General features: G+C 35.3%; 1 protein-coding gene across 1 annotated transcript in view; it reads left to right on the top strand.

Moving 5' to 3' along the window:
- The window catches only part of KCND2 (potassium voltage-gated channel subfamily D member 2), a 443,232-nt gene that overhangs the window by 210,372 nt on the left and 206,641 nt on the right, over window positions 1-26,219 (top strand). The window lies entirely within an intron of this gene.

The following is a 26,219-nucleotide window of genomic DNA, read 5'->3' as shown; positions in this document are numbered from 1 at the left end:
CCATCTGGAAACATTTCAGATAATAAGTCAGTCTAAAACCTGCCCCTATAGGTGGGTCAGCCAGATGAGCAAAGAGAAAAGGGAGAACCAGGAGAGTCATCCTGTCACTCTAAACAAAGAAGCACTTTTGTTAAATGAGGCTTCAAATTTAGGCTTTGCCAGGGTCACTTGGAAGCCTAAACCCTGGGGGTAGATACCAGAAAGACTGTGTCTCCACAGCTCACTAGGGCGGAGGGCAATCTGGCCTGAAGCATATTACTTACAAGAATCAGAGATTTCAATAATACTCTAGTGTCTGTGAACTTGGGAGGAAACAAAATGACAACTTAATTTTCCCTCAAATCTCACTGATAATTATTTAGCTTTTCTCTCATTATGAATGTAAGAAATGGGCACAGTAGAATCACTATACTGTCATTGTATCCTATTGTATTATAGTAGTCGCTCTCATAGACACTTCCACTCATCATAATTTTGTGACCTAAGTAATTATTAGATTCAGTCCTAGCTATTATTTTATATGATTTGTTAATAAAAAGCATACCATGATTTTAGATTTTAATAAATCCATAACTGAACTTGAGTAGTCATGGTTTTTATTTTAATCTTACACATTTTATTTTATGCATTTTAGAAATCTGTGCAGAAAAGGAATCCATCTATTTCACCAAAATACCAAAGGAGCACGTGACACATAAATTGTGCAGATGCTTAGAATTCAGACCACAGGTTAAGCAGCAGCATCATATCACAAGTCTAGGGTGTACAGTGATTTTTCTGCCATGCCTATGTGGCTCTTGTCTATACTTTAAGCACTCCCTGGAGGATTGCAAAAGTGCTAAATAGTCACACAGGGATTTGGAGTGATTGGATAAAAGAATTATTTACCAAAAAATATGGATAGCTCAGGAAATAATATTCCTCTTCATATTCAGCATTAGTCATCACCATCTGGTGTAAAATTTCTGCTTAAGCAAGTAAATCTGTCCTCTCATTGCTGAAGTTATACTGAAACGCAGAGGATGATTGGACAGAGTACCTGCCCAGTAGGCCACGCTCACAAGCCAAAATGAAGGACTTAGTGAATGCTTAATGAATGCTAAAGACCAAATGACTAAAGAACCTCTACTGGGCTTTCACACTGATGAGACATAGGCAAGAAAACCTGCCATTCATACTTCTAATACAGGAGTGATCAAATACCTCCCAACACTCAAAAATAAGCAGGACATTTTTTATGACATAGCTTTATCACAATTAGATTCTGAATCATGTTTAAGAAACATGAACATATACAAAGTGTTGAGTTCACTGGGTTGAAGATACCACAGAGGAGAAAGAAAATTTTCTTACTGGGTAAGACTGTGGTCCCCGAAATACATGTGTATCAATTAATTATGAGACAAGTAGTTATTGGGTGCCCACTGTGGGTGAGATGCTGTGTCATTCCTACAGCAACGGAACAGATATGTGATTACACACATCCTAGAATCATAAAGAAGGGCTTTCTAGTATTTTAGAAAGGCTTTCCTTCCTTTTGAAGAATTAACATACTTGGTATCCTATCAGTCATGGTTAAAGGTAACTATTTTTCAAGTTTCTTGGAACTCTGATAAAAAGACTTACCCAAGACAGGTAGGAATAATAGTCTAGATTCCTAGGATGTAACAGAGCAAGTCCTGTAAAGATTCACAGGAAATAGGCATGTCTTTAAGTGTTAATGACATAGGAATAATATTAATCTTAGCAAAACGTGTGGATTTATTTTAAGTACTAAAACCACATTATTTTAAAAAAATGAATTCTCAGGATTCTGCCATCTCTTCGTTTTCATTTTATTTTTAATTCTCATTTCATGCATTTGAAGTTTTAGAAGCAATTAGGGGATGTTTGAAAGTGCTACTACCCATTTATGTGATTAGTGCAATTATATAATTAATGTAAATAATTACAACCTGGCAATTACAATTTGTTATCTTTTAATAAAATATCTATAATGATGAAAGATTTCATGTAACAGTAGAAATTTTAATTTAAATCTTTGGCCATTTAAATCATGTCTAATCAAACTTTTTATTAATAATGTGCAAAATAGCGGGCGCCTGGGTGGCTCAGTTGGTTAAGCGACTGCCTTCGGCTCAGGTCATGATCCTGGAGTCCCTGGATCGAGTCCCGCATCGGGCTCCCTGCTCGGCAGGGAGTCTGCTTCTCCCTCTGACCCTCCCCCCTCTCATGTGCTCTCTCTCATTCTCTCTCAAATAAATAAATAAAATCTTTAAAAAAAAAATAATGTGCAAAATAGCAGTTATAATTTCATGTTTTCAGATTAAAAAAATGTCTTCTTTATGCCTTGCATAAATTTATTCCAGACATTAGTATTTTCCTGACCCACTATTTCATGTCCGTCAATCAAATAAGAAGTAATTTGTTTCTCTAGATACTGGAACACTTCAGTTCCCATCTCTACTCATTCTTGTGGAATGAGAATTTAGTAAAAAGTAAAAGACACAGGCACACAAAAAAATTATGTATTCTCTGTAGTAACTTAAAATCATAACATAATGTGTGATTTATAAAGAAAGTTTTAAGGTAGGTGGATTTCTTGAAATCACATAGAGAATCTTGTGTACCACGCCAAAATTTGATACCATCTTTCCACTGAATCATATATATATATATATCAGGAAGCTTCTGTTCCTTTCCTACCACCCGGTCCAATTCTCTCATCTCATAAGTTTCTTGTAGACCAATGATTAATACTTTCCTCAATGATTTAAGAAGAAATTTTAGCAAAAGGGACATGTTACTGTCTGCAAAAGAGAGAACTATCTAATTGAATCATGATGCTGATCACTAGAGAGATAACAATAAAGAAGGTACGGTCGTTCCCCTCAAGCCATTTAAAGTTTAATAGTTGGAGACAGACATCTGAAGAAACAATGTATGATTTCATAGAAAATTCTTGCAAAGCAAATGGACACATAGAAAATGGATAAAGGATATAAATCGGTATTTCCTTTTCACAGCAAAGCAAACACAAAAACACCAGAAACCAATAAAAAGATTCTCAATATTATCAGTAATAAGAGAATACAAATTAAGACTGTAACAGGATAACATTTCAAATCCACTGTATTTGCAAAAATTAAGAATTTCAACAAGTCCAAAGGTTGGCGAAGATGTGAAACAACGCAAATTCGTATATTGCTCGTGGGAATAGAAATTGATACCACCACTTTTAAAATTCTTGCATGTTTGTATCAGGAGATATGATCCAGAGTGTTTGCAGGAGCACAATCCAGAATAGTGTTAAACTGGAAACATCTCAAATATCCAGTTGGTAAATAAATCATGATATATTACTAAAATGGAATATTAAGTAAGCAGTAAAAAATTACTGACCTACAAGTAATTACCTTCTAAATGAATGAACCACAAAACAGTAAAAATGTAAATAAGTAAAAAGTGCCATTTGACTATATGTAGAACAATATCATTTTTAGAAAATTTTAAAATCGTAGAACTAAACAATACACTGTTTAGAGAAACATATATGTGGTGTACAAATTATATTTTAAAGCAATAAAATCATAAGAAAAAGCTTAGCATGTTTCTTTTGGGGGGAAGATGGAAGGTGTTATCCAGAGGAAAAAACAGGTAGCTTCAAGTACAAGAAATGTCTAGATATTAAGTTAATTGATGAGTTTTCATTTGTACATTTTATCATTTTCCCTATAGTTTTGTATGCATATAGTTTTATATGCATTACATGTATCCTTTTCTATATATTATGACATCGTGTGTAAAAGGAAACCATTAAACAAGATGTTTGTGTCGTATTAAGACATGTCTCTAAAAGAGCAATATTTAGAAAGCACTGCAGAGGAGTTACAGTTATAGTAGAGAGAAATCACCTGGAAGAGCTATATTTAGATCAGACTAATATAAAAGATAATAAAAATTAGCAAGGTCATGGGTCTCTATAAGAAGACATCTCCTACACTACATCAAAAACTAATGATATAACGTATGGTGATTAACATAACATAATAAAATAAAATTTAAAAAAAGAAGACATCTCCTATCTTATGTATGGTTTTCGTTTACCTTAGAAATGCATTAATGCTCCAAGCAAAAGCCCATTTAAATGATTCTAAAAATATCCAAATCCCCTATTAAATAGACCTGCTGTGGAATCCAAAATGATATTTTAATCTTCTAAAATATGGTTGGGGGTGTATTCTAATGCAATTTAAATTCTACAGAAATCTGTGTGCCTGGCACGCTATTTTATTTTTCAGCGCTCTAGACTAATGCATCCTTATAGGAAATGATTATATCACTGCATGTTAAAGTGGATAACATGTCTGAAAATAGTCAAAATATATGTAAATCAGTATTTCAAGTAGGACCTAATGGAACCATTTAAACAGGCTTGTTGAAGTTTGACCCATAATTGTGATTGTACGAGCGTGTTGTCAGTTTTACTTCCCACTGCTAGTTGATCACCAGAGGACGTAAATAGCCATGGAGTGTATAATTGGCGCTGTGTTGCCACAAGCAGTTATTTAAATTCAGCTTCTTTCTACTCCCCTGAAATCATGTGCATTAGTAATAATAAAGCTACTGAAATAAATAGATGCTTTGGAAATATAATCGAATCTTTGAAACGTGTTAGTTTTATTTATTTTTTTCTCACTAGCATACCTGGAAACCCTTCATGTTTATGCTTTACAAAAGCTAACATTCAAACCTAGTCTATGAGCAGTAGATGATGTGGGTTGTTTTTAAGCACAGCGTTGTTTTGAAAATTAATGAGATCAAACATTCCATTAAAAAAAAAACAAAGGTATTAGCCGCTCACTCTTGGATATTTTAAAGCAGGATAGAAGGACCCCCCCTTTTTTTTTTTAAACCCAATTCAGTGTGATTCAGCTCTTCGACAAGATCTACTTTATCATTGTGTGATAAGAAACAAGCCTGTCAAACCAACGTGCCCCAGGTCACTGTGTCCCTTTCAATCAGGAAAGTTGGGGCTGTAGTGTTGCTGACCCAGAACTATGCAGGTTGTTCATTAGCATAATGGCTGATCAACGTAATGCATTTTAATGCCATTAACTTTTCCCCATACCTAGAAAGGAAAGAAAGTGTAAAAAATTACAATTTCAGATTTGTCATGGTAAATCTTCAGCTGAGATTCTTTTATCCCAAATTTCACAGACTAAAGGTCAGTTATAGAAGCTACTACATTCACATATTCTGGTTGAGGTCAAGACTGAGAGGTGCATTACTAGAAAGAAAGGTGAAGGCAACAGTCAAAGTATTCTACCTATGCTCTGTTCCACCAACCTTAGGGCTAATGTCTGAGTTTAGGCAAAAACAAGGTCTTAAAACAGTAACTCTGTCTTTAAAGCAACAAGAAGGATAAGGATTTCTTAGGCTTTGAAAAAGTAAAATATTCATTTACCGTATTGGTAACAGGCAGCATACCGATGGCAGGCAGCATGCACGTGACATTGCCAAAGAAACGCGAGAGGAAGTTGAATTGACAGAAGAAACAGGCAAAATCCAATAAAGAACAGGCCAATATAGACAGGTAGTTTCACAATGAATTATTAAAAGTTATGGAAATCAAGAGGACAAGACCAGTGGCCGTTTGAAACAGAAGTGCAATAAGAAGAGGAAAAGGAATCTGCTCTAGTTCGGAGATCTCTTTGGGCAAAAGCCGCCCCATAAACCTACATCAGTCTACCTGAAGAAGTTGACCCAATGGACTCTGAGGTTGGAGAGCTTAGATCTCCAAGCCTGACTCACTTGGTAGATTCTATCCTTTCTCTGTATCCTGTTTGTGTCACGGCTGGTTTTAGTTGAGGCCACAGTCGGTGTGGGATGAGAAGGCTGCATATTATAAGTTGACGTGCACAACCTCTTACGGCCACCTGCTTCTTGACACTTTTCCTAATCCCTGCTCATTGGCTGTGACCTTTCCCCTTTCCAGATCTCTGTCGTACGTTGCAGCGGGCATCGTGCTCTGCTTTGTGTAGTGATTATTTTTATCTTACCTTCCCTGTAAGATGGTAACCTTCCTAAGAATGGGATTTATGGGTAATTTGTATACACACCGTGTACTCCCTAGTACAATCACTTGTTGAGCTGAACAAATTTCATTACCCAACCCCATGAAAAGATATTAATCTGGCTTAATGATGATGATGATGGCATTTGGATTTGTCTAGGTTCTTTTTAAGATAAAGATAATTTACATGAACTGTCATATATCTGCGACTATAATCATATCCTTTCTCTGCTAAGTGTTATGTGTAGCATGTAAAAATACTGATTAATCATTCTCTTTGTTAACGAGACTGAAAAATAAAGGATACTGCTAACATTTAGAGATAAAAATAATAAGCATGTAGAAACATCCAGTTCTATCAAGAGCTCTTTAACTGCATGATTATCAATTGCCAGAAAGATCCCAAGGTCCCTTTTGTGTGATGTATATTTCAAGAGATCATCTTGTCCTTAAGGACCCTTGAAAGGGTCCGTGTGGCCACAATTAAAAAGTGAAATATTCATAAGGGCATGTATGTGATATTGCTCAATCTTGGAAGACTTTCTGAAAGAGGTGACTTCTCAGAATGTAGATAAGACAGAAGTTGTATTTCATAAGATTAGACTTACATGTTATTTAAGTTAGGATCATGTTAACAGGTTTTAGAAAGAGAGAGATTTATATTTCCTTCATGTCAGAGGTAAGTGGGACTCTGCTTCGGAAAGTCCTTAGGGACCCAGGCACCTTCCAGTCATCCAAGGATGTAACCATTGTTCTCATGTTCCAAGATGACAAATGGAGCTCCACCTATTACACTCAAGGTCCATGGACAATGGAAAAAGTGGCAAAGATTGGAGCACTACTGTATTTTAAGGAAGTGTTCCAGAAGCCCAGAAGTACAGGACATTCCTAGTTGGATTTTATTAACCTGAATTCATCACATACTCTAACCTACTTAAACAAAAGAGCCTGGGAAAGTAGTTTTACTTCAAATGAACATATGTACTCAGGTAAAAGCCAGGTTGTTTACTTTGGCAGAAGAAGAGGATTATGGATATTAGAGGACACCTATGAGCCTCTGCCACAAAAGGGTACAGATTACAAAGGAGGTATTTAGAGAAATAAAGCAACGAAACAAAAGTAGAGGAAGAAACAAGGCTGGTTTCACGGCTGGTTTTAGTTGAGGCCACAGTCGGTGTGGGATGAGAAGGCTGCATATTATAAGTTGACGTGCACAACCTCTTACGGCCACCGTATTAACAAGGTCTTAATAATTTTTGCAATTTGCCATACTGGTCCTTATTTAACATCCCTTCAAAGAGATATCCATTTACTAACATGTTACAAATATCAGGTGTCACTTCCATTGAGATAGATAGGCACATTATAAGGTACAGTAGCTCACAGGGCCTATTAGAAGAGCATTTAATAGGGGTGCCTGGGTGCTGCAGTCAGTTGAGCAGTTAACTCTTGCTTTCAGCTCAGGTCATGATCTCAGGGTTGTGGGATTGAACCCCACGTAAGGCTCCATGCTCAGTGTCTGCTGGGGATGCTCTCTCTCTCTCTCTTTCTCTCAAATGAAAAATAAATATTATTGAAAAAAAGAAGAGCATTTAATAAACCAAGTGAGAACAATGTATTAAAAGGCACCATGGAAAGCTGAGCATGTTAGCTCTACCCACGGGAAATAAATGTCCATGAGGCTTAGGCTGAGGCTTAGTGTACATTTTTTATCTGTTTTTTTTTTTTTTTTTTTTATTTCTTTTAAAGAAGCCAAGTGAATTACACTAGGTACTATTTTCCAGCACGGTCACTTGAAGATATAAATAAAACTATTAATATATTATACAATTCAGTTCATAGGAAAATTTTTCTTTGAGACTAACATAAGAAATCTGTGATTTGCCTTGCATTCAAAATTATAGGCAGGAAGCAGTTCATCCACATGAGCCTTGTATCATAAATTATATTCTAATTGCCTAACCTGTCAAGTTTCTATACTGCTAAATATTCAGCTGAAGCAAAGGGAAGAAAACCTCATTATATACTGAGCTGTATTTAAATGGATTCTCTGATAAGGGAAATTTTTACAAAGCCAGCTCCTACAGGCTTATGGAAATTAATGAGTGTTCAAAATATATTTCTGTATTTTATTGTAAATAAATTATAACTGAGTTAAAAACAAAAAATAAATGATTTTTTTTAAAATAAATAATTTTTATTAGCCCATTTATCTTATATTTAAAGTTGCAACATAAAGGAGGAAGCTATATATATTTTCCTTATTTTCATCATTGGTAGCAACAAGACATTTTATTTTTGTATTTATCTATAAAAAGCACATTAAAAGAGGTGCAGCCTTACTTTCCAAGAACTTAAAACTATTTTAAGTAATAATTTTCATCATAGAAATTCTTTTAAGAGCGGGGGGGCTTTTAATCATATTGGTCTCTTTATCTAGAATGTCCTTCTTTAATTTGCTTCAGTCCCCTCTGCCTGTGTCCTGTCCCCATCATACACTCTTCTAACTTGGAGCAAATTTTACTTAACTTTCAAGACCCGCTTACATGCTATCACAGCAATGTTTGGTGCTGTCCCCATCTGGATGCCAAGGCTGCCTCTTTTATTCTCTGTGTGTACAGATCTGATACCATGCAGCACATACTGTTTTGTTATAGTACTTTGTCCTCATTTTATCAACCCTACTAGATGACTTCTTTGTTGAGTATCAAATGCCCATCTGATTAATTTTGGTACCACCATGGCCCCCGTACAGCACAGGGTACCCAGCACACAGTGAATCCTCAAAAAATGCAATAGCTGTGGATACAAAAGAAGGCAACACTTAAATAAATCCTGGATTATGTTGGCATTTTCATAAAATTATGTTTTGTCTGTGGGCCTTTTTAGCTCCAAAGAGCTGATTTGCTCTGAATGTTCACTTATAATCATTTTACTAAATTAGATACTGCTGTCAGAGATCAGAAAAGGTCTCTAGCTTGCATTTTTGGCAGTTTTTGGTGTCAGTTAAGAAGGTGTTGTTTGGACTGACAGCACAGTCCAGAGATGGGAAGTGACTGATTATTCTGTGGTTCACTGAAGCCCCACAATGAAGGGCCCGGGTAGATACAGTTTCCATTCAAGTCATCATCTTCACCAATCATCTTCAACATAAGTGAATGATTCTTTTCTCCTAAGCACTTTGGATTTCCGTAACTATTTTAATAGTGTTTATTATTTTCTCTATTACCTGATAATAAATTGCATTGTGTTTTCTAAGGCCATCTAACTTGATGTTAAGCCCTCACTATTGAAACATCCTTGCAGAATTTGTGAGGATCCTCACAATCTCCAGTGCTAGAAGTTCCAAGGTGCTTATATTTTTGAAATTCTTCCAAATACTTTCAGGACCAGATGTTAAAAACCTGCAATATCCAGGAGTAATTCAATCCAAAAAAGAAAAAAACAAAGACAAAAATAAAACCGACCAATCCAACAAACAATAACAGCAAAATAAAACTGAAACTGTTTCTGTTCTGCAAATTTCTAAAGGCTCGCAAAATTTCATTAAGTTACATAACTTGATATTTTGCCTAATTTCAGAGATAAACTTTGTTTTTCTATTTATATATGTATATATATATATATATATATGTTTTTTATATTTTTTAAGTGATCTCTACACCCAATGTGGGGCTCAACCTTACAACACTGAGACCCAGAGTCTCATGCTCTTTAGACTGAGCCAGCAAGGCGCTCCTAAACTTTGTTTTTGTAACACATATTCCTCTATGAGTTGTGATTAATATGGGTTTATGTATCATAACAGATAATATTCTATCTGTAATGTAGAAGCCTATGAATAAATAATATGACTTTTGATTGACTTTCCATTCTGTTGTATCACAAATAATGGTTAAATTTTATGTTTGACTTCTGGCTAGAATTTGTTCTTCTTGTGTGAAAAATGCAATGCTAAATTCACTAGATTTCATAAGAACTCATCAATGTTAGCTTAAACCCTAAAGCTATGTTGAGGTTTTTTGTTTTGTTTTTTTTTTTTAAGTAAGATTACTTCCTCCAGAATCTGTTAATCCATGCTCTTTGTTTCTTCATTGCACCATTCTTTATACTTTGACATATGTCATCTTGGGGAACAGACTCACAGCATAGTAATGACCTTGTCAAGGACCAAGAGGTGTGTCTTAAAGAATTATAATCTCTTATAACTCGATTTATGTGATTACTGTGTAAAACAGAACTTGTTCAGCAATGATGGATGACAATGCTGCAGGTATTGACTGATCTTTAGAAATATTTATATGACAGGTCCCTTAAGGTTTTGTACATTGTAGGAGAGAATAACTGCATACAGAAGAGAAACGAGTTGTGATTCAGGTTCTCGAGCAGTGCACTTAATTATCATATTTCTTCCATGCCCAGTCTAAAAACTGAACATCTGCCAATGAAGTAGAAACAAGTGGTACTTAAGTAAATGCCTTCTGCCCTTTCAGAGCATTACCTTTGCTACCTTTGCTATATATACATATATATATATACATACATATATTTAAATATATAAATATATATTATATATTTATATGTATATATAAATTATATATATATAATTTAAAAAAAGAATTATTGGAAAAGGTAGAGAATATATTTAAAATAAAAATGTGTTTGAATTATTTAGCTTTTAAACTCAACATGTTCTCTGATATATTTCCAGGCTGGGAACTGCAGACATACGTAGACACACAAACGTAAGAAATTCAGCCTATACTGACAATTCTGCTTTGTTTAGAGAATTCCAACTCTTGGTTCAAGTGACCATATATTTCCTTCTGTGGCTTTCTATATTCCTCTGGGTGTTTCAAATTTTTAAAAATATTCACTTTTAAATTTTAATTTTCCATTAAATATTTGCTTTTGGGTGGCTAGAGGTAGATGTCTTGACAAAGTTAAAGTTTTTCAGGAACATATACTTTAGAAGTGTTTTATTAAATAAATTAAGTAAAGCATATTCACAGGAACACAATTTGTAAAATTATAAAGTATAAGCCATACTCTGAATAAGCTGGACAAATGTGATATAATCAGAAAACATCTTTGTTTTTGTCCCTGCTGCCCCTTAAAGATTTCCTCACTGGGGGGAGTTCTCTAGCAGAGGGTTAAAAAGTAGGAAGCCCATAGCTGCTACCTTGTTTAGTAGCAAACAGTCCCATGTAACATTCAGTTCTATGTAACAATCAGAACTCTGATTTAAGGGTAAATTTTTTCACCTTCCAAAGTGGGGGGTGGGGAGGCTGGCTCAGATAATTTAAGATATTGCCTTTCCTATCCCCTTTCCCTGTCCCAAGCTTTTACCCCTTCTTCCATCGTCATGTGAAGTAATATTTCTGACCTCAAAGACTTGCAGAAAGATGGAGAGAGGCACACAGAGAGGAGAGGTAGAAAAGCTGACTGATAAGATGGCTTTGCCTTCCCTGAGCCTAGCAGATATTTAAGCTCTTAAATATAGGCGCCTAACAGGGGTCTGTCACCTAACATTCCCTCAGCCTGGATAAAGTTTCTTTATTTTAGCTGGTTGCTCACTGCTTCAGCAGTAACTAGAAAATCAACAGTCCACTTCCAGCACTGGTCTGCTGAGGGCCCGTCCATTGCCCCTTCAGGTGGCCTTATCAATCAAGACTCTCTGTTCCTTTTCTTGAATGCAAACTAATTCCAAAACAGCACCTAGTCTCCTTCAGTTCAGCATCAAAACAAGTAGCAAGCTTCTTTCCTGTTAGGTTTCCTGAGTAGAAGCTGGACGCTGGTTATGTCTCCCAACAGCGGGGAAACGTGTAAAAGCTTTCCAAGTGGTCCCATTAAATGCTCGGTCTCCTGACATGCAGTACCCTGGGAGCAAACTCTCTTCTGTCTTGGTGGAAACAGGCTCACAGCACAGCTCTCTCCAGGAAATCTGCTGCAAATCTCTCATTTCATGTCTACTTTCCCAGCCAAGGTGCAGGCTTGAAGTAGGCAAGGCAAAGCTGGTTTTCCAGTTTCCACTTAGCTCTTTTGAAATTCTTGCAGGGCATACCACTTCCTCTTCCGCTACCTATTGCCTTAGGATCTAGGCTGAAATCTATTTTAACACCTTGTTAAAGTACATGTAGTCCACCTCTCTTCAACCACTTAGTTCTTTTGCAAACATCCTAAAATGGATCAAATTCAAAGAGAAAAAGAGGGAGGAGGAAGACGAGGGTCATATGTTGAATGCATATCATGCGATTTCTCACCAACTCATATTTTATTTATGAAATAAAATCAAATGGCATATTCAGAATAAAACTAACAATAATTCCATGCTAATATTGCAAAGTTTATCCGGAGATTAAAAATTCATGTCCTAGTGAAAAAGAGAGTTGAGAGCTGTAGACAAGAACCCATGTGAGACTGGGTACTCTTAGTCACTTTCTAAGACTCACATAGATCTGTCAAACTTTTTGCTCTTTCTGCCTTCCTCCCTCTTACTCTCTCCCCTTCCTCCACCATCCAGCCTGTTTCCTTCAACCTTCTGCATTCTTTCCTTCGTTCCTCTTCTCTATTTACTTCTGACAATGATGAAAACGTGTCCACAATTCTGCTCATAATTCTTCAGTATTTCTATATTTAGTCCCTTCTCAATCCTGAGGTCCCCAACTATTCAAAACTGCAAAAAGACATCCACATGTTCATGCATACACATTGGCCGGTCCACTTTGTATGAAGCCTGTGGCCTTATACAACTTGGAGAGTATGGTGCGGGGAAGGAAAACACATTAGGCAATAGAAACAAAATACAAAATAATGAATATAAAATTCAGTTCAGGACCTTGGAAAGGGCCCTTGCAAGAGAGGGGCCCTGAAACTTCATTAGCTTTACAGCAAATCCGCCTTTGCATCCATATATAAAAAAACCTTGAAAAAATTTTTACTCCTCTCTTCTATCCTTTTAAAACAGTCATAATTAGATAGCTTCTTCCCTATGTCTTTCCCCTAGGTTATATAAGAATAAATAATGAAAGAAACTTGTTAGTTCAGATCTTCAAGATCTGATTCTTAAGTGGGTGTTAAATATAAAAGCTACATCACAGTAATTAAGTAACTCTTTTTGGTATGCACAAATATATTATAGTGTACAAAAACAGAATTTTGGCTCATTCACCACCCTCGCACTTACATAACTAATAATGATGCCAAAGTAATATTACTATGTCTCTTAAAATAATGCTTTAGTTCAAAACATGCAATAAATAGAATAATTTTTGAGTTCTTAGACAGTTCCTTATTATGCTAACAAAATTACTTCAATACAGTGAAATGTGGAACGTTAGCTTTCTATTGTTTCATTATTATTTTATATAAACCTTAAAATTATAACCTCAAGAATATAGATCTACTTTTATCATTCATTGAAAGAAATCTTTATGTTGCTTCTTATTGTAAATAACTAAATTTACAATGCTTGTCCCTCATGTTATATTTGATGACAGTTAATTGTTAGTTGGTTTTAATTATACATCATAGTCTTTGTTCTGGAGACAATCCAAAGAGTAGATCATCTTGGTGTGCAATTTACTGAAACAGTTTCTAGGCAGCCTGCCATACTAAAAGACCATGTGGTACCATTGTCATTAAAATTAGAAAAATATTGGTATACACGTTTGAATTAAGGATTAGGGGGTGGTTGTATAAATTATGGAGAGCTCTGCAAAGTATTACTAAAGTTTGAGTTCAGCCAAAGGTCTAATTTCTAAATATCATTACAATACACGGATACACTTCTTATACCTGTGGTAAGACTTTGATGAATGTTCCTTCTGCTGGTAGAATTCTAGATCACTCGTGAATATTGATATACTCTTTTTTAGCAGGTTGAGTAGGTGGGTAAATATTGTTAGCATCTGAATATTGGATAAGACACTAAGAAATATTGTCCCATTACAAAATATAGAGCACTTTAGCTTTTAAAATAAAGGGCCCAAATTCTGGTTAATATTTTCTTCAGTTAAAGAGAACATTTTACCCAATTTAAAAAATAATAAAAATGCTTGGACAGTATTTAAAGTCATAAATTCATTCTCACAAAATATAAAACAACTGCTCTGCTAGCTACCATTGACTAACATCATTAAACATTATCTTATTTTTATTCTTTTATTTTTGAAACTCAGTAAAAATATGTCAAGCAAAGACTAACATGAGCTGGCTGAAGATTAAAAAAAACCATGCACCCTTTTGAAATAAAAGACCTGTCTTCTCTCTCCTTCTTCCCCTTGACATCTATCTTCGGAATCTTCAAAAAACAAATCTTAGGGCAGAGAGCAAAAGAAACAAAACAAGACAAAAACAGAACTTGTATTTGCTGAAGTTAAACATTCAGCTGCAAATACAAATCTGAAAAACTCAATTAGTTGTTTTTATTTTAGTGTTATGACAAAGCAATATTCTTGTAGAGTAAAAATTAAGAAAATATAGAGAAACTGCATGTTTGTAATAAAATAACCAAAAAACCCCCAATATTTTTCTTTTTTCTAAAATCAAATTCTATCATGTCAATCAAAAATCTAAATTTCGGTGAAGTCCTTTGCCCCTGGACCCACGTCAGCTTACACACTTTCCAGCTTTGACAGTTCCCCCTAGGCCTACCTAAACCCAGAGAGATATTAGAATGATACATGAATAGCTAGTAAAAGTAGGAAACATTCTCCACTTAGAGTCTATAAGAAAGATAAAGGAGAAAAAAGAACTAATAGAGAACAATAGGGTCACGAGGACAAGACTGCTTAGTCCTAAATTTACCCATTATTCAGTATCCAGGTGCCCCTTGCCCTCATCACCTCTCACTCCCTGTTTGACCTTGTAATGAAAAAAAAAAAAGCACATTTTACATTAAAATCTATCTTCTTATCAAGAAAAGTAAATAGAGAATTTTTTAAAATGTTTTCTTTGATATTAACAAAGGAATTTTGAAAGTAATTTCTATATTTCTGTATTTCTTATATTTGCATTCAATAATGTAAACTAATTGTTGATTTGAAGCCCTCAATAAGAAAAATGGCAGTCTTGCCTTCTCTTTGTTTTTTAAATTTTCTCCCCTAAAATTTGGAAGTAAGAAGAAATACATGGAGAAAGCAGATATTTCTTAAAGTTAATAGTATGTGATTATAGTTTTACTTAATAAATACTGAGTTCAGGTTTTGTGCCAAGAAATGTGCTAGATGCTGGGTAAATAATATGATTCATACCCTTGAGCAGCATATAGACAAGGGCAGTGGCTGGTTAATTGGATTAGAGCAGCATACTAAATGATGCCAAGATCATAGATTCCACTTATGGACCAATTAGTTCGTCTTTGTTCTATAGCCATAGATTGCATACAGATTAGATACTTTCATGGGCTTGTGCATTTGTACTCTATCTCTTGCCAAAAGGAATTTGAAGGAGCATACAGCAAAGATATATAGAGTACAAAAACTCAGTGAAAGATAATACAAAAGGTTTTTGAGACTGTGTTTCATCATAAGACTGCTCAAGCATACAAAAAGTTAATTTGTACTTGAGCCTATAAAACACATTGAAAACAAAATTACTGATTAACTCAGTAATGTGGAAAATATTTAAAACTGTAAAATGATTTTAATAGAGTAAGGAAATTTAATAAATCCCTAATTCACTTATTAGAAGTCATGCCCTAAAGAATTTAGATTTAGAATAAAGGATATAAATAGACAAAGATAACAATTTGCAGAATAGAGAGATTTCTTAGTTGTAGTTGAACTATCTGTAGACAAAATCTACAATAGAATTATCAGCTAAGTCCTGTTTAAGTTTCTTATTTAGTTACTCTCTATGTTATTTGCATAAGTCTTTAATTGGTGTTGGAATCATAATACTCATCTTATTTATTCATTTTCTAAGGAAACAAGAAACTAAGGATGGCATTTCTGATTAAATATCATAAGCTGTGTTTATGTATTTATATATATAATACATATGACACATACTCTGTTTTATAATGATAAATTAACCAGTTGATTTAATTGGTTCAGCCAGACATCCAAACTGGTTATTTTACATTATTTTTTTTTTAAGTTTTTTTTTTTTTAAAGATTTTATTTATTTATTTGAGACAGAGAGAATGAGATACAGAGAGCATGAGAGGGAGGAGGGTCAGAGGGAGAAGCAGACTCCCCGCCGAGCAGGGAGCCCGACGTGGGACTCGATCCCGGGACTCCAGGATCATGACCTGAGCCGAAAGCAGTCGCTTAACCAACTGAGCCACCCAGGCGCCCTATTTTACATTATTTAGTGAGCACATACATGATCAGAGACCATTGCCTTTATCTTTTAATCAATTACATTAAACATTTTAGAAAAATAGTTTTTCTTAGTTTTGTTCTTCAAAACAGGGACTTGAAAAGGATAGCAATGTTGTGTCTATAACATCCTTTTATGAACAGGATTTATAGTTATTTATCTAATTTGTTGAGAATGGGAACACCTGTTGATTTTTATGTATTAACATATGTAGCAGAGATTTCTGGTTATCCTCAATATATCTGTCCTCTCCTTCTTCATTACTGATATTTGCCCTAATTTTTAGCTGGGTATGTGATCACACAGAATAAATGCATCTTTCAGCCTTTCTTGCAGTTAGGTGTGACCAAGAGATGAAGTCTGGCCAATGGGATGTAAGCAGAAGTCTTGAGTGTGCATTTTATGTGAAATTTCCCCTATGGGACGGGGCATGTTTATTTTTTTTTAAGACTTTTACTTATTTATTTTAGAGAGAGAGAGTGTGTGCACACATGCTCAGGGGAAAGGCAGAGAGAGAGGGAGAGAGAATCTCAAGCAGACTCCACGCTGAGCATGGAGCCCAATATGGTGCTCATCCCATGACCAAGATCACAACCTGAGCTGAAACCAAGAGTCAGATGTTTAACCCACTGTGCCACCCAGATGCCCTGGGCATGTTCATTCTCTTTTCTCTTCCCTATTGGTTGGAATGCATATCTGATGACTAACATTTCAAGAGTTATCCTGAAATATGAAGTGAGCTGGAGAAGGGGAGCCTATGTGTTATGGAATATCAGGATAGAATGTGTCTGGATTCCTTATATCATGGGCTCCTATCAGCCCTACACCTCTTGTGGATTTTCTGGTGAAAAAGAAATATGTTCTTATCTTACATAAGGCACTGGGTTTTTTAAGATTTTTTTATGTGCATTCCAAATTATACTTTAAAAAACATATAAAAAACCATTTTTGATATGACATGGCGGTAGGATTATGTATGTTTAAGTTGATTTTCATATGAGCATTTCATAAACATGAGCTCATTGATGGTAAATGTCAAATACTTGGAAGTTTATTATTTTTTTCCATTTTTATTTTTTATTTATTTTTTATTATGTTATGTTAATCACCATACATTACATCATTAGTTTTTGATGTAGTGTTCCATGATTCATTGTTTGCGTATAACACCCAGTGCTCCATTCAATACGTGCCCTCTTTAATACCCATCAGCAGGCTAACCCATCCCCCCATCCCCCCACCCCCCTCCCCTCTAGAACCCTCAGTTAAGAGGTATTAGGAGTCTATATTGCCATTTTGATCATTTTAATGAAATTCAGAGTTTTGTTCATTATTAGCCACCATGCAAACTGAGACACATTTACAAAATTGTAGTCCTTTATTAAAAAAACAAAAATTATCAACAGAATTGGTTGGGTTTCTTTTCCTCTTTATTTAAATTTATTTCTTGGGGCATCTGGGTGGCTCAGTTGGTTAAGCGTCCAACTCTTGGTTTCAGCTCAGGTCATGATCTCAGGTCATGAGATTGAGCCCCACATCAGGCTCCACACACTCACTGAGGAGTCTGCTTGGTCTTCTTGTCCCTCTACCTCTCCTGCACCATGCCCCTTCCCCCGCCCCCTGCCCCTGTGCATGGATGCACTCTCTCTCTCTCAAGTAAATAAAGTCTTCTAAAAAACACACACAAATGCCTCAAGTTTCAAAAATGCATATTTTAACTGTTCCCTCGATTCTATTAATTACCTTAAAAATTGGCCCCAATGATACATAAAGTCATTGTTCTGAATGGTAGAAATTCTGTTGTGTCACAGGAATTACATATCTTTTCTGCCAACTTTGTGGCACCCACTCATGTTATCTATAACCAAAGAAAAATCGATGAATCCACTTTTACCCTCCTCCAAGTACACATTCTCAGTTTAGAAGTTACCTTTTATGATTGATTTTTTTTCTGCAATAATTCCCCCACCTTTGCCCCCAACCCCACTGTTCCCAGAGACCGGCACAGATTAAATATTAAATAAAATACTGGATACTGATGAAATACTACACACTGATAAAATATTAGAAACAAAACATATTTGTGAATATGCATGTGACATAAACTGGCAACATGGAAGAGATATTTCTGCCAAGAAGTTTTCAAATCTGCATAAGGAATGTATCGATTACGATTTTTATTTAACTTGTAATTATATTTTTAATGTAAAAATATTATGGTAACTGTCACAGCCAAGAGGAGTTTAAGAAAAAATGACCATATAAAATACAACGTGGTATCCTAAATGGGATACTGGAACAGAAAAAGGACATTAAGTAAAAACTAAGGAAATCTGAATAAATGATGGGCTTTAGTTAATAATGTATCAGTATTGCCTCATTAATTATAAAAAATGTGCCACACTAATGTAAGATATTAATAATAGGGGAAATTGAGCATAGGGTATATGGGAACTCTATACTCTTTGCAGTTTTTCTGCAGACTTAAAACAGTTCCAAAATGAAAAGTACGTTTTAAAAAATACATTAAAATATGTTTCCAGAGATAAGTATTCAAAAATAGTGTCTTATCCAGGGTTGGAATTGTCACTTCAGTTTACAAGCTTCACAAAGATCAAACTTTTTACCTCTTTTGGCAACACACTAGAGGAACCAAGTGGCATGTTAACAGTCAGATGGCATCTTAATTTTTTCATGTTTATTGTATCTGTTCATGGAATGGCAAGTGCATCCTAACACATTAACCAGTTTCTACAAGGACATTAATTTTATTATTTTTTTCAGTGCATCATAAAACAATCTAGTTGCAAAAATATTTGCCAGCTTATGGTCATAAACTTAAAGTGGGTTTTACCTCTAGTTAAGAAAATCCCACAATTCCATCAGTAAGGTATAAAATACTTAGGACTCAATGTTTTGACTCCATCTAGGATAAGTTGTACTTCTTTCTTCTAGCCAAACACTTGTCAAATAGCAGGAACTCTGTGATAGCTGTTGCAGTGAAGATACTCCCTCTCCTGTGTTGGACCATCTGGTCATTAAACCCTAGGGAGAGCCAGTCCCTTCCCCCCCTATCATTTTTGAGCTTTAGTACCTGAAGTAATGTTTATGCTTTCCTATGTGACAAAAACCTCCTAGTAGCATGCATCACTAGCACCAATGCTCAGGCTAATCTCAGACCCCTTGTCAGCGAAATAGGTTGATGGTAGCATATGAAATGCAGCATGTTCTAGATGCCAGCCACAGCCAGATAAAGTTCTAAGTACTTTACAAATATTAAAGTTCATGTTTAACAAACCCTCTGAGATTAGCACTATTTATTAACTTAATTTTAGAGAAGAGGAAACAGGGGCCAGAAATTTTAATTCACTTGCCCACGATAACCAACTCTTAAGTGTTGGAACCGGGTTTTGAACCCAGGTAGTGTAGGTACAAACTCTCATCACACAGTGCTGCCTCCCCCCCACCCCGAAGCTTGTCAATGTGTGAAAATATCGAGGAAAGCATTGTTTTGGGAACTTGAAGACCTAAATTCCAGCCCAACTTTAGCCAAAAGCACTTCATCTCAGTTTATTTATTAATAAATGAGTACCATTTTACTAGATCCCAGTTTCCTAAGGATTGTTTAGGGGAAGGGAACTACTTGACAGGTATCTTTTAACAATCCTCCATAAATTTTGAGAAGTCTCTACCTAATGAGGACTAAATTCTTTTCTAACTACTGACTCCCTTGCATACTCGTTCCCAACTACCTTAGTCTCCTTACTATTTCTTGAACATGTCAAGAACACTCCCAACTCAGGGCATTACAGTTTCTCTTTCTAGAGCATGCTTTCACCTGGAGAGCTCCATGGTTCATTCTCATTTTTTTTTTCAGACCTCTTCTCAAAAAATCACCTTATCAGGAGACCCCCACAAATCTTCCCTTGCTCTATGCTCACAAAACCTTGTTAACATGCTTTGTTTTTATCCAAAAAACTTATCATCATTTAAGATTTTTATACATCTAATACTTTAATTTTAATTTGTCCTGTTCCCCAAGCATGTGATCTTCTTGAGGGCAGAGACTAGTTTTGTTTACTAGTTCCAGCACTTGGTCTAGTGTAGGCATTCAATAGGTATTTGTCGAATGAGTAAATGAATCTAAACAATGTTGTATAACTTATAAAGTGTGTAGGGAGATGCACTGTGTAATGGGTTACACTTATTAATAATATTTCTTTTCTTCCTTGGCAATTTATACATCCCAAGAATGATTTCTCCATTGGTTGAATACAATAAACTGTTACTATCTCATTTTCTGCACAGCAGAGGCATTTGGCTATAAATTCTTATAGTGTCATTTTTTTATCAGTGGGACTACGTGTGAGTTTTTTGTTTTGGGTTTTTTGTTGTGTTTTGTTTTGTTTTGTTTTACTTTTTCGAGATTGTGTTCTCAACTGTAACATGGGGATGAAAACAACTATCTTGCAGATTTCTCTGAGAAGGAATACCTTGAAGATATTAAATTAAAATTACAAGAAATGTCAGGCTAATATACAACTGTCCATCATTGAAAGCATTTATACCCTAACAGAATGGGATCCCAGACCAGCCCATTTGTATTCTATCATAAGAACCCCACCTCTTCATCACTTCCCAAACCTGACACAAATGCTTCCTTTTCATTCAGATGATTGGAGCAACCTGAGATAAACTGCTTCTGCCTTAACCCAAATTTTGTGAATTACCGACCTCTATTATTTATTCATACCAGTGCCTCCCTTCATTGACATTGAATAATTGAGAGTTGATTATGTTTAGAAAGATCAACAATTCCATGGTTCAACTCACTTTTCAAAGCACAGAATTCACCAACCTTCAAAAGAGCGGAGGAATTAGTCCATTTCAAAAAACACAATGCAATACACAATTTTTTGAAAATTGGTAATGATATTAATGAAAAATATAGATTAAAAATAAAAACTGATAGAATAGTAAGAAATATTTTAATATATACTTTGTTTCATTGTAAATGTTAGATATTGAACATTACTTAAATATAAATATTAAAATTCTTAATATATATCATGGTCAGTTTTTTCAAAACTTTTTTTTTAATTTGCTTATAAAAAATTTCATTCAATCTATTGGGCTATATTAGCATCGCATTAACTTCTTCTAACCTTCAGAAATTAAGAAAAGGTAGCAATTATACTCTTAACAATTTGCTTTAGAATCAACTAATTAATCATTCATTGCCTATGGCACTAATAAGTCATTAGTCTTGTGGGGGCTTATTATAAGGAGCTATGTGTAGACAGGTTCATTTAGGTAATCCTTTCTGAATGTTAATGAGGTTATTTGTAGATGATACATGCATGTTAGGATCAATTATAACAAATTAGAGTTTTTCTCCTTTTTTATAAAGGCAGGAAGGATAAACTTTCTAAAACAACTAAGAATTACAGTTTTGAGATGTCTTTGAAGTTTCTTTAGAATGGATAAATGGAGCAATTTTCTAACGAAACTCAGTCATGATGTCTTAATCTATTAACCTGAGCAGCTCACAAAATTCTAATGACTGTGCACACACATTCTGAAGCATGTTTTGAGAAATGCACATTTGTAAGGTTTTAACCTCTTGAGACTTTGAAGCCAACCAATATAGGCAATCAATAGTCACATTACATCACTATTTTTCTTCTCAAACAAAAAAATGTTTTATTATCTAAATCATTTAGCTTTTATATTATCTTTGCCACTTATGATACAGATTTAGGTTGTGTCTATGTGAGGTTAGAGAATTTAATATTTTTGGGGCGCCTGGGTGGCTCAGTCAGTTAAGCAACTGACTTCAGCTCAGATCATGATCTTGGGAGTTCTGGTATCTGGCCACATGAGGCTCCTGCTCAGCGGGGAGTCGGTTTCTCCCTGTCCCTCTGCCCCTCCCCCGTGCACTCTCTCTCTCTCATAAATAAATAAAATCTTTTAAAAAAAGAATTTAACATTTTCATAGACTCAGGTACTCCATTTTTAAAAACAAATTATTGGAGTGATTTTTTTTTTTTCACGGAAGTGACTTTCCCGTTACACTAAGTTAATGGAATTAAGCAGTTGCTTCGGTTTCGATAGATACAAGGTAAGTAGATGAATATAAAGATACAGAAAAACCTTGTTCTATTTTAATTTTTTCCTAACTGCCAATTGTTTATAAAAATTTTTCGCATATAAAAAATGCAAAAAAACTGTCAAAAGAACATGAAATCAGTTGTGAAGCAGAAGTCATCTGTTTGCATATGTAAGTATAGAAAAATATGTCAAGGTAAAATTCACATTTAATGTGAAAACAATTATTTTAAGAAACTAATAAGGTGATTTAAAATATCCAACCAAAGGTCTTAAAACTACTGTATACTTCAAGAATTGTTTGGAGGACAGTTTGATTGAAACCATGTTACTACTCTAACAAAACACACAGACTAACATTCAATGTGTTATTAATAACAAGTTAAACCTACTAATGAGCATTTAAATATGAGTTCCTTAACAGTAACGGCCCAAACTCTGGCCTTGTGTGTTTACATGTTGCTTCCATTGAGGTTAAGGGGACATATGCTGGAAGGACTAGGCAACGATATAATGATTTATTTTTTAATCTATAGCATACTCATACTTACAGTTGCCTGGAAAAGATGTTGCAAATATAAGTGATATAAGTGGAATCTGATTCTCACATTAAAAAACTAGTATGATTGAAGGTTTTGCTCGTGACCGATGACCTGCTCCTATTCTTACCTGTCCACACCAAAAACCCAGAAGGCAAAGAATGCTTTGTAACTGTCAAAAATGCGAAAAAACTGTCAAAAGAACATGAAATCAGTTGTGAAGCAGAAGTCATGGTTCAGTTTTCTCAAAGACAAGTATATGAATTGCAAATGCCCATGTTATAAGCACCCACAAATATATGTCACACAATGCCCAAGGGGACTGATACCTAGTTCTTATGGATTAAATCAAACATCATATTCAGTCAATTATAATTTATATCCCTATCTAACATAAATATTTATAAAGTGTATTTAAACAGGACCTTCCAGTACCCAATCATGTAAAGTTGTGAGGGTTTTTGCATGTTTGTTTGTTTGTTTGCTTTCTTTGTTTGTTTGTTTTTACTTATTTATAAAGGAGTTTATTGCAGCAAATGAGATGGTGAACGTGTACTTCCAAATGAATTTTGAAGTCAGGAAGTTCACTCCTACTTAAATTGCATTCTTATTTTATTCCATTTTTAAAACCTATTACTCTCTTGTATTATTTCATAAGGTTAAAAGGCCTCCAACCTGTACTTTGTGTTATTTGCACACCCAAAATGACAAGTAGTTTTAGGTTGTTCACACTCTTCCTATTCACGTACCCTCCCTCCAGCCCAGTTGACCTGCTCATCTTCCCTCTCTCAGCTCCTGCTTTCCTGCCACTTCCTCTTCTATGTTCCTGCCCTTCAGTCTCTCTTCACATCAAGGTTATCTGTCATGGCCCAGTGGAAAGGCATAGATTTTGTAAAGCCTCTCCTGATCTCTGCATCTGGAAGTGTATATTCCTTTCTCTGAGTTTTTATGGCAATTATCAGTCAGGATCCAATCAGAATAGCATCCCATGCCACTTGTTTTACCAGGGAGAATTTAATTTAGAATTAAACAGGTATATTAGGGCAAAGGGAGAGGGGAACCTTGAGGTTATATGGAGACTGTAATTGCAGGAAGGAGATACTATCCCTAGGGCTGGGAGAACAGAGGAAAGACGTTGGGATTATGAGAACCTAGAAGCTCAGAGAAAGGTCTCTGTGGGACTGGAACTTACAGCTCTAAGAAGGGATAGGCCCCATCGCTGCTGGTGCGACAGGCACTCAGCGGAGGTCTCCCCACAGAATCAGGACTTCGAATTCTGAGAATGAGGCATCCCCACTCTCTGGGGCTTGTATCCACTTCAGGGACTGAGAGGGAAATGGCACTTGGAACTAACTGATGATGTGAAGATGAAGAGTCTGTTGCTGGGATGATGTTGATAGGAGCAGGAAGCAAAACAGTAGAGTGGCATATCCCTCTCCCTCCTTCAACCGTCTACTCTTTTGGTTGGGGAAAACTAACAGGGAGCCAGCTGGCAAAAGAGAAGCCAGCTCCAGCATCCCAAAACAGCATAGAACTATGACATTGAAAGATAATAACTTAATAACCAGCACCTTAGCATTTTAATTAAACCTCTTCCTGATGCTTAGCATTTTCTTCCTTCTAATGTAGTGCTCTGTATTATCTTACCTTCTATCAGTCTCTAAGATCCTTCAGAGTAATATCTGGGTATGATTCATCTAATCCAAATTTCAATTAATATTGTTGAATAAATGAATATATAAATTCCCCCAAATCAAAGGCCTTTCCTTTTCAATTATAAGTACTGAATGTTTTATTATAAAAGAAGATCATTAGAAAATTAGTTTCTCTTTTACTTGACACTTCAAATAATTTTTCTAGGATTTTATTGAGTATGCTTATGATAACACATGTATCCAAACAAATACACACAAGAGAGTGTTCTTTTTAAAATTAATCTTTTAGTAGTCTATATAATTATGCAAACGTTGCTTCAGGTTTTCAAAAGGTTTATTATTTCTTAGTCCAGCCTTACCCTTTTCTCCACTAAGGGAAAGTGAGAACAGAATCCCAGAAAGAGCCCGTTGATGGTGTTCCAGAGCTGAGCCACCTGAAGGAAGAAGTCGTGTAGGCTAGTGCATGAAACAGCTGAGGAAGAAACTAAGGGTTCAGGATGAAGATCTTTGTGCTGCTCACATCCAGAAATGATTTACCAGCACAAGTCTATGTGGGTACTGGCTGACTCTCCCTGCACTATAAGCTGAGCTCATGGGGGTGAATCAGGTGAGCTTCATTAATGTAAATAGTCTGCGTTTAACTTGACAGAGATGTGACCTACAAATACATATCCACACATACGAAATACACATGTATATACTCAACCATGTAGGGCTTATCTGTTCCATTTCAGAGCTATAGGAAGACTTTTCAATGGATGGAAAGGTTTTACAATGCGGTCTTTCTATAACAACTAATTTGGACAGGCCCTAAAAAGGGTTGCATAGAATTCTAAATAAAACTCTGGAGATTGTTCTGAGAAGTATGAAATCAGCATGATACCTCATTGTCAAAATTTCATTTGCTCCAAAGGAAACCATTTGTTCCGGTGAAATAATTTTATGTATAGCATGTCAGGTTCTAATCAATGCAACAGAGGTAAACCAGGAATTGATTATTCATTTTACAAATTATTGACAACACGATTACTTTTATTAAAGTAACCCCACTGCGTATTTAGAAAGCAATTCCATTTATCAAAATTGGATTTGCACACAATTTCACAGATAATGATTTTTTGGTGAATTGATCTGTATTGCATGAGGCACAATCAGAGTTAAAACTGATGAGAGTTAGACTTTGTTAATGATATATTCAATATCCTTTTTGAAGAAAAGAAGGAAAATATTATTCCCAGTATAGTTGTTGAGTCAGAATCACATCTTCTGTAACTGCTTCTGTAACTGTTGTTCACTCATACTATCCATAGCTGAAGTTCAAGTTATAATTAATATCAGTAAGCTGTGGAGTATCAGCAAAATCACTATTTAGCGTCTGATTTCTAAAAGGAACAGTGAGGCATCGTAGTCAAAAAGCACAGCATTTGGGTTGAAATTACGATCTCCTTAACTTACTAGCTATGTGACCTTAGACAAATTATATAAGTTATCTGAACCTCTCAATATACAGAAGAA

The sequence above is a fragment of the Leptonychotes weddellii genome, chromosome 12 (assembly GCF_054177405.1).
Source record: "Leptonychotes weddellii isolate Sample4059 chromosome 12, ASM5417740v2, whole genome shotgun sequence".
Taxonomy (NCBI): Eukaryota; Metazoa; Chordata; class Mammalia; order Carnivora; family Phocidae; genus Leptonychotes; species Leptonychotes weddellii.
Note: the sequence above shows the minus strand (reverse complement) of the source record. Positions and strands in the feature narration are given on the sequence as shown.